The sequence below is a fragment of the Olea europaea genome, chromosome 10 (assembly GCF_002742605.1).
Source record: "Olea europaea var. sylvestris chromosome 10, O_europaea_v1, whole genome shotgun sequence".
In the NCBI taxonomy this organism is placed as follows: Eukaryota; Viridiplantae; Streptophyta; class Magnoliopsida; order Lamiales; family Oleaceae; genus Olea; species Olea europaea.
In genome coordinates, this window is record NC_036246.1 from 24,638,528 (window position 1) to 24,649,612 (window position 11,085).

The 11,085-nt window shown below is 32.9% G+C and overlaps 1 pseudogene; it reads left to right on the forward strand.

The window, feature by feature from the left end:
• The first annotated feature begins 303 nt into the window (after window positions 1-303).
• Window positions 304-7,136, forward strand: LOC111400431 (annotated as a pseudogene).
• The last annotated feature ends 3,949 nt before the right edge of the window (window positions 7,137-11,085 follow it).

The following is an 11,085-nucleotide window of genomic DNA, read 5'->3' on the forward strand; positions in this document are numbered from 1 at the left end:
GTGTATAATGTCTTTCCCTTTAACATTGTATCCAGGCCACAAAGAGTGGAATTGAACTTCTATTTCGCTACTAATTTTGTTAGAACTCTTTAAACCCCTTTCAAATTTACAATCTAAACTAAAGGAGATGAGAGTGTGTCACAATCTTCGATAGGTGACTATGCTTTGGAAGCTATGGATGCTGATATTGATAAGAGTGGAAAGATAATTCCAAAGGAGAAAAATGAAAAATCAGAGGACCTTGAGTGCAATGAGGTAGAATTGGACTATTAGCTATTACGCCTCCATGTCGGCATTGATTTGATGCTCATACATGAGCTTGGTATGGAATTATGTTCTGAAGCCCTCAAGGAAATAGTTACATGTGAAGTTGTCCAAAGCCTTTTCAACAAGGCTTTTCTGAAGTTCTAGGAGGTGGCTGTTCTGGCTTTTTTCAATTGGGGAAATGTTTATATGTGCAACAAGGAAATAGATTCATTCAGCTTCAAAGGAATTGATAGCTACACAGCTTCAAACTGGACATAGGGTATGAGAAAAATATTCTCTTTCCAGAGAGAAATATGAAGAGGCATTCTTGATCAAACTAGGTTTTCATGAAGGTTTGTTGACACTGGGATAGCAACAGCTTGAAATGGCAAAACTTCATTAATCTTTTATATTGGCCACGAAAGAAGATCTATCAAAATGGGATTCTGTCGAAACCATTGAACTTTTTGATAGTGCAGAGATTAAAATGAAAGCAACTACTGAAATGTAGGGATTTCTAGAAGAACTAAAGGATATAACATTAGCATCAAATGTTGATGAGGGCCTCTCTTATCGATAAGATCAATGTATGAATCGCAGCTACCAGATATCAACACTTTCCTTCACACTAAGACTCACTTAGACTCTATGATTACAACAAATTTTCCCAAACCAAAAGTTCAAGAGAGAAGTACAGTGAACACGAAGGAAACCAGAAGACATAGAGAGAATCCAAAGAGTTCTACACATGACTCAAATGAATCAAGTGCCTAGGGCAACCACAAATGTCCCTTTTATATGCCTTGATAGCTACCATTGATATCAGTGAGTGATCAATAGTCCAGAGTAGCAAACGTATCACAATATATTGGGCTCGGGATATGGGCTTCTTCACTTGCGTTATCGGGCAATGGTAAGTAGTAACTGTAGGACAGGACGAGTATCATCATTGCCCAGAATTGTATTGGACTGGATTTTAGCATCACAACCCAAACAATCTCCACCTTGATGCCAATGTTCTATACATCTGAGCAGGACCAGCTTATTCATTTAAGTTCCTATGATCATCAGCACCAAAAATCTAACAAGTCACCTACAATATCACAAATACAACCCATTATTAATATTCAGCATTTGTAGGCATGATCTAAACTTGTTCAGAGGAATTACCTTAGTTCCATGTTAGCAGGATTGAATTGAGTTAAAGGTTTTTCTAGTAATATAGATTCCTTTTGAATTATATCTCTAATAAAGGGCATCCTAACATCTATATGTTTTGTCCTTTCATGAAAAATAGGATTTTTACATAAATGTGTTGCACTTTGACTATCAAAACAAGCAAGTATTGGATTAGAGAGTTCATTTAATTCACACAACAAACCTTTGAGCCATAAGACTCTTTTATAGCCTTAGTGACAGCCACATATTCAGCTTTTGTGGTAGATAGGGCAACAATAGGTTGTTGGGATTTACAACTTATACAAGTGCCACATAAAGTAAACATATAAGAAGCGGTTGATTTTCTATTGTTTCTGTCCCCAGAATAATCAAAATCTACAAAACCTTTCAGAATAACACCATCTTTGCAAAAACTAAAGCATAATCACAAGTAATAAGAACCATTTAAGTATCTTAATAACCACTTTATCGCAGTCCAAAATACTAATTACATGGGCAACATCTGGGCCCCATTTTTTCCTATTTTTATAAGAATGAGAATGAAAATATAGCCGTTATGGATCTTACATAAGAGATAGAAATTCAAATTTAGTGACTTGATGTGATAGATAATGATCATATTTTTCATTTTAATGGAAAAAGAATTGAAAACAAACAGGGGTTGGTCTAATGCATATCATTGTATACATTATGGATCCTACACCATTGGCTTAAGGCACCTTTTACATGTATTTAATATCAGATTCATCAACAGAGCATTGATCTTTGCTAAGTTTAAAATGACTGGCAATTGGCCAGGAAACGGACCTTGATTCATTCATAGAAAGTTTAGATAACACTTTATTTGCATAAGAAGATTGAGATAGGAATAAACTTTTTTTTGACCTATTTCTTTTAATATCCATTCCTAAAATTCTTCTAGCATAACCCAAGTCTTTTATTTCAGATTCAAAACTTAAAGACATTTTAATGTCATTAATGCGACTTATATTCTTGCCAATCAACAACATGTCATCAACATAAAGGAGCAAATAACAATCACATATCTAGTTTTATCCCTTTTAAGGTAAAGACAATGATCAAAAGAATTTCTTATAAATTAAGAGATGGCACAAGGTATTTAAATCTTTTGTACGATTGTCTAAGTGATTGTTTAAGCCCATACAAAGATCTCTTTAATAAACAAACATGCTTAAGTTTCATAACATTAATAAAACCATGTGGTTAATTCATAAAGATGGTTTCTTCCAAATCATCGTGCAAAAAGGCACTTTTTACATTCTTTTGTTCAAGTTCAAAATCATATTGAGTAAGTAGAGTAGCATGACTCTTATGGTAGTATATTTAATAACAAGTGAGAAAAATTTATTGTAATCAATATCAAGTTTTTGAGTAAACCCTTTTACCACAAGTTTGGCTTTAAACCTAGCAGACTACTTTACAGAATTACCTTCTTTTATATTATAGATCCACTTACAGTCCACTAAGGATTTATTTTGAGGTCTAGGGACCATCTAGGTATTATTCTTTAACAGGGAATCCATTACTTCTTCCATAGCAAGTTGCTAATTTCTACATAACTGAAAGCTAATAGCCTTTTCATAAGATTTAGGTTCTCTAAAGGCCATTTTAGTAAAATAAAACAGCCAAGGACAGATAATCTCTCATCCTAGTAGGCTATCTTATTTCTCTCATAACTCCATCCCTGGTTAACTGATAATCTTCTAATAAATTATTATATCCCCCACCTTCTTCTTGGATAGTCCCTTCATTATCCTCATGAAAATTAGAAACATTCTCAGCTTTCCCTTGAAACTGCACCAGACCCACGGGGTTAGGTGGAGACCAAGGGTCAATCTGTAGCCTGGACACATCTTCTATGTCACTTATAGGAACATTATCTTGATGCTTTTTGCTTATACAAGGCATATCATTTTCATTAAAGGTCACATTTCTACTAGTAATCATTTTAAAACCTTTAATGCTTCTAGTCTATAGTCTGTATCCTTTCACACCTTCAGGATATCCCATGAAAACACATTTCAGGGATCTTGTTTCTAGCTTGCCAATACTCTGATGAGAGTAGGCAGGAAAGCCAAAAGTCTTAAGGTGGGTATAGTCTAGTAATCTTCCAGTCCAGACCTTTTTAGGAGACTTGCCATTAAGGAATCTAGCATGTTTTCTATTAATTAAATATATTGCTGTCATAACAGCTTTCCCTCACAGCACTTTGGGAACTCAAGAATTAACCATCATACATCTAACCTTGTCAAAAATGGTCTTCTTCATCTTCTTGGTAACTCCATTCTGCTGAGGGGTATAAGGCACAATTTTATGCCTAAGAATTCCATCAATTTTGCAAAGATGATCAAAATCAACATTGCAAAATTTCGGATCATTGTCAGTTCTCAAGATTTTTATCTTTTTACTAGTTTGATTTTCAATAAGAATTTTCCAATCTCTAAATCTTTCAAAAGTATCATATTTTTGTTTTAAAAGAAATGTTCAAACTTTCCTTGAGAAATCATTAATCAAGGATAGAAAATATTTATTTCCTCATTGAGTAATCAGTAGATGAGGGACCCCACAAATCATAGTGTATATATTCTAACACACCTATAGTTACATTTCCTGTATTGAAGTGGAGTCTATACTATTTTCCTAAGTGCAGTGCTCATAGAAGAGAATTTTAGAGTTAACATCTTTTCCAAACACACTCTTCTTACTTGAGATATGTAGGCCCTTTTTACTATCATATGCTAACTTGTTGTGCTACTTTAAGGTAGCATCACTTTCAGCACTTGAGGATTCAATAGTGTGAGTTGAAATTACTTCAGTTCTAGTGACATATATACCATTTTTCTTGGTACCTATGAAAATGACAAGAAACTCTTTGATCACCTTTAACAAGCCATTTCCAAGCTTAGCTTGTAGGCCTATATCGGCCTATGTCATCTAGATCACCCATTGAAATCAGTTTTTTTGTTTAAATCAGGGACATATCTTACTCTTTCTAAAGTAAAGATATATCCATTTTCGAACTTCAAATTTACACTTGTCAATTTTTGCAACTTTGCGGGCAACATTATTGTCCATCTCAACTTCACCACCATTTATATCTTTATAGTTCTTTATCCAAAATTTTCTAGAGGTCATGTGCTAAGTGCAACCAAAATCCATAATCCATTCTTAATTCTAATCAATGTTCTTTGAAAAATCTACAGTATTCAGATCAAGAGTGGACTTAGTGACAACATAGACATCAACAACTCTATCTTCTAGGGATACACTCTTTTCTCTCATTTTTCCCTTTTTCTTTACACAATCCTTTATATAATGTCCAATTCTACCACATTCATGACATCTCTTATTCCCAATCCTAGACTTTAACCTATGTTTTCCTTTACTCTTTCTTCTAGAATTATTATTTCCTTGGTAACCCTGATTATACTGACTATTACTTTGCCTATTGACGAATCTTCTTCTAACAAACAGACTTTTAGAATCCTTAGTATGTTTCTTAGATTTTTAAGTTTCAATCCTTTGCACCTTAAAGAATTTATAACCACATCATGAGTTAGGATATCTCTGTCATTTTTTATGGCACTTTTAATTTCATTATATGTCTTAGGTATAGCATTAAGAAGAATAACAGCTTGGTATTCTTCATAGACCTTCTCACTAGCATTATTGATTTCTTGTAATAGTTTGTTAAAGGTATCAAGATTGTCTTCTAAATCTCTAGTGGTTTCTATCTTAAAATTGAAATAGGCAAAGACTTAACAAGATAAAATGATAGAAGTATAAGTACGTTCATCAGCTTCAGCAATTTGATCAGGGGTCATTGTAGCAAAAAATTATTTTTTTATTGTTTTTGAATTTTTTTGTTGAACAAAGACTCCTTTCATTTTTTATTGCCAAATGGGAAAGTCCTCTTTCCCATTAAAAATTCCAAGTTCAAATGTAGAAGCTGTCAACACATGAAAAACGATTTTAAAGTTTAGTGTTCAATAGAATAAGAATTGTATGCCCTAAAGAAAACAGGTTTGATAGCACAAAAGGATCACACCAATACACACAGTGTCAGTTTATTTCAACAACAATAAATGAACACAAAGAGCTACAATTAATGACAAACAAATAAGTAATATGATGCACATCAAGTCCTAAATGTTCAAATTCACAAGGATTCCATGAAGACCAAGTCTCTAGGTTAATGCCCAATTTGAAAGATAGCAGGATAAGGAGTGAAACCAGGGAACTATGATAAATGAATGTTCAATGGCCTAGATAACCGATGCAAACATATATATATCACTACACATATGGTACTCTAATGCAGTAGTTATCAATCTAACAGTAATATTCACACAGAATTCAAATAAAAACAATTTCTAGATAGTATAATTCTTATGAAGAATAGTAGGTCATAAAGCTAGAGTTATGGTGCTTTATTTTGACCACTAGTCCCAAGAACCTTCGAGACATAGCAGATCGGTCCAAGAACACCTTAGATATGAAATTATCTTTCAAGATCCAGGCTTGTAAATCACCAAAGAAAATAATATTACTCCGATTTCAAATATAGAATTCCAACTAGGATTATGGATCTATTATCAAACAGATCCAAGATTCCAAACAAAAAATCAAAAATGCGATCTGAACATATCTAATTGTGAAAATTAATTTTCCATAATCAGACCACAAACAAGGAACACCAGTAGCCACAAATGGCTCTGATGCCACTATTAGAACAAGAAATAAAAAAAACGATTGTAATATAGAAAATGGTTTCCTCTACAGATTTACAACCAAGGATTGAACATCAATATTAAAGATCTTGATGATTAAAGGCTCAGAACGTTGTACCCTTCTGTACAAATGTAAAACTTGAAACCTTAAGCCTCAATGTATGAATCACAACTACTTCAATGGACCAAAAATAACACCACACAGATATCAACACTTTCATTCACATTAAGAATCATTTAAACTCTATGTTTACTCTATATTTTCCAAAACCAGAAGTTCAAGAGAGAATTAGAATGAACACGGAGGAGACCAAAAGACACGGAGTGAATCAAGAGAGTTCTACACAAGAGTAGAATGAATCACGTACCTAGCGCAACCACAAAAGTACCTTTTACAAGCATCGATAGAAACCATTGATATCAGTGAGTAATCAATGGTCCAGAGTAGCATATGTATCACAATATATTTGGCTCAGGATATGGACTTCTTCACTTGCATTATTGAGCAATGGTAAGTAGTATCTGTAGGACAGGCCTAGTTTCATCATTGCCCCAGAATTGTATTGGACTGGACTTTGGCATCACAGCCTAAACACCTAATATGAGTAAGAAGGATGAACTGTTAAAGAGAAGGAAGAAGTAAGGTAGTGATGTTGAAGGTAAGGTGATTCTTCAGCAATAGGCGATCAAGGGAAAATTTTAGTTGAGGAAGCGACAGAGCAAGCTGCAGTTATAAGATCTCAAAACCATTCTAGATATCTCAAGTTGAATGTAAATTGGGCTTCTCAGTTGGAAAAGAAATCTGGAAAATCAATTGAGTGATTTAAACTTCCTAGGGCCTTCGAAAATGATGTCTTGACAATTTTGAAAATCTTGTTCAGTATTTGGGGTTTTTCCTTTGTGGGATAGTTTTTAGCTCTCTTCATTGCAGATGGAGCTGGTGATGAAGGTGGGGAATAAGATAAAGTGTGATAAAGTATGTATGGTTAAATGGGAAGAAGATAAAGTGGGGTTGGGTATGGTAAGAAGGAAAATAAAGTTTTATAGACTTGGGATAGTGTTTGGCACCTTCCCGCCAAAGCTTCACGGGCGTTGCCCCATTCCACAATCTGTTTGGATATGAGCTATACTCCTCAATGAACCAAACAATCCATTTGCAACAAAATATTTACTTTGTGTATCGGTAAAAAAAATGCTTTTGGGAGATTGGTCATTGGGGATGAGAGTTGTTTTGACTGCCTAACTACGGCGGAATATTTTCGAGATGTTAATGAGCAATTATTCCTATTTAGGGCGTAGAGGAAAAATTGCCTTGATGGGCAAATTTGGATATAATTTGTAAAAAAATAAAAAAATTTGGTATTGTAACTCCAATTATTTCTTTTTTATTTTGTCTTTTTTTTTTAATTACTATTTTTAACGATTAAACCAACAGATCTTAACGATAGGGTATTTCGAAGAAAAGGTTTCAAACATAGACATTCTCTTCAATTTTCATTAGGCAAGGAAGTATATCGCGGACGAACAAGTTTATAGGCAGTTTTCTGCTATTAATCCTTCTAAAAACCATTTTTGAAATCAACGACACATATCTTGACTACTCACTAGTTTTCAAACTAGTTGTACAACTAGATTAATTCACAACTAGATTAATTCAATTTCGTACTATAGACCTTAGAAAACCAATAATTTTCTTAAGATGAACATAGATGCAGGAAAACAAAGATATCATTAAAATTTAAGTGAGCAACCCATTTAAGCAAGCTTCTGCAATGGCTCTTCGGTCCTCCTCCTTGTATCAAGATTTTTTTTCTCCCTCATTTGGAGGGAAAATTCTCATTTTTTCCAGCAGCTATATGCCTATATATGATCTCAAATCATTCAATTCTTTCCTTAAACCCCAATTCTTGCCTTGAATTAATTCAAGCTATCATCTTTAACCACATGTTCAATTCCAATTTTGTTCATCATAGGTAGATTTCCTTTGTTGCCACGGAACCCCAAATTCTCCACCAAAATTGACTACTGCAAAATCCCGCTTCAAAAACACCGTTTTAGCGCTAATGTCGGAATCTTTCAACACATCTGTGACATCCCTGTTGCCACTTCAACTCTTCAACACCTTGAAGGAACCCAATGTTGGGCTGTGTGCTCATATAGTATAGTTTTGCTGATATAAAAAATAAGAATATTCTTATATTGAATAAAATTATGTTTACTTTATTTATTGCATTTATTTATTATTGAGCATGCGAAACTAAAGTGCTTGTAATCACTTGTGATAAAATGAATTGACTACTTGCGTTGAGAAGTACAGTGTGACACAACTTATATTTTGATCATAAATAATTTTTTTACAATCTATGTATAAGGGTTGATACCTTTTACTGAAAAGGTTGTATTGTTGACCAATCACTATTCGGGTTTGTGATTTGTCCTTCCTTATCTTAGAAATAGTTAAATGTGACACTAGTACACTTAGAGTGAATTGAACGGACAACGTGTCGAATTTAATTCTATATCATGACTGCGCGGAGAATTAAATTCTACTTGATCACTCTGTATTTCATCTAAATCCCTTGATAGGATTATACATATATTTTTGTGATTTTAATTATTCTTTGATTCACCAATAGGTGAGATCAATTTGATTGGTCAAATATCTCGATGAGTTAGGAACTTGAGAATGAGCATAGTAGAGAACATGAATTCATGTAGGGACAGTCACCTTAAAAATGGGTATAGTGACGACTAAATTTCAACATCTATGACTAGTTCACAGGACTGTTGAAAAAATGGTCACTTATACTTGTACCTAATTATCAAATCTCGGATGGGGATAAAATATATATACAACAGGCCAGAGGAAAGTATTACAAATTTATTGGTTTCTGTGATTTTATATATTCCAAAAGTTTAGTTTTTTGCCTTTAGTGAAAAAACAAATACTAATAATTAGATTGGATGGTCTAAGGTCGACTAGACGTGATCTAATTATTGGAGTTTGGATAATATACGTCTGATTAGGTCCCTGTAGTAGCTCCATAAAGTATTGAAACTTAATTACGATAATTATAATAGTTTTCAGCTTAATTGTAATTACAATAAAGTTTTGTACTTAATTATAATTATTGTTAAAGTTGTAAACTTGATTATAATTGTAATTGAAGTTTTAGGACTACACATGTAATTAAATATAAATTAATTGAATTTGGACTTGAATTAAAACTCCTACTTTAGAACTCTTATTTGAACGTGAAATTATTATTATACATGGATTGTAACATCTTTATAACTATAAATAGAGACTAGATGGACACAAAAATACTACAACACTCATAATGCATAATTCCGTAGAATTCAAATTTAGATAGAGAAAGAGATAGAGAAAATATTTATTTTCTTGCTTTCGTATTGTCCGACTCGAGAATTAGTTTCTTAAATTAATAAAAAAAGGTGATCACACACCGCTGTAGTCTTTACTTTGGAGAATACCATAGAAGACTTGAATGTTCGAAGCACCAAGTTCTTGCAATTAAAAAGTGCTGAAAATTCGTGATTCAAAATCAATACAAAGGTTGATTATCGAACTTAGGTAAAAATTCGGATCATTTAATTTTGGTATAATATACAGGTGAACATCTAGATGATAAATTTTTATTTTCGGGATGATTTTGCTTCCACATTCCAACAACTGGTATCAGAGCAATCTAGATCGTTCACGTGCTTGTTATTTCTGAATTTGGATTGCATGTTCTAGTCGAGCGATATCTAGGAATAATTTATTATTTATTGATTGAATGATTGGATTATTTTAAACTGTGAACCAATTATTTGTGGCCAGTTCTTGATTGTAATTCGTTATTTCGAGTCTGTAACAAGATAAGTGGATTACAACTCCATCATCTTGATTTAATTTTCCATTCAATAAGATTCAAAAATTTGTGAGCCTACGGGACATTGAAATTATGTAATTGTTACTATTATTGAATTTTGTAAATTGATTGAAAATTGAAGACAAAGGCTTGAAGTTGGAGGAGCAAACATTCAAAAAAATTATAGCAGTTAAAAAAAATAATACGAATAGATTTAATTGTCTGCCGGGTAGACAACTTTTTGTCCTGGTAACAGTCTATCTGCTCAACAGATGTGCGGACAGGTTTCTGTCCTATCTGTATGCTGACAAATATTGATCTGCACACACACACGCGCGCGCGCGCACACACACACACACATACATGCAGACATACATACATATATATATATATATATATCAGAATTAATTTTCACAGGTAAGGTGGCAAAGTCCTTTGTTATTTTTGGAGCACTATTGTTGGATCTTTGAAGATTTTGGATTGAAGATTTAGATTTAGTATTGGACTTTGGTCAAATTACTTTTTTTTTAATCATTTTTAGCCACAAATAATTGTTACTTTTATTGCTTTATGAATGCTTCGAATTATTTTTTGAAATGTTGTTATTCTTGATATCATGACATATATATCTATTTATGACATTGCTCGTGATACTATGAATATGATGAATATCATTAAACACAGATTTTTCTTTGATTGATTTAATTTAAATTAAATTTTCTGAATTGAAAAATCATAATAATAAAACTGCATATTAATTTAATTAATGTAAACAATTGATCACTTCTTTTTTCTATAGCCTACCTTACATCTTCCTTGTACAATCATCTGATAAAGTATCATCATATTGCCCTTACACTTCGACAATTATTTCAATTAAAATCTATTACTTGAAAATAGTGAGTAGGAGCAGGTGTTTATTTAAATAAAAATTCACGGTCTCCTTTAGCGAATTGATAAGCAAAGAAACACGCTTGACTCGTGCCGATAATGCAACATACTCCCAATAGGAAAGAGTATCAGTTTTGAGTGCT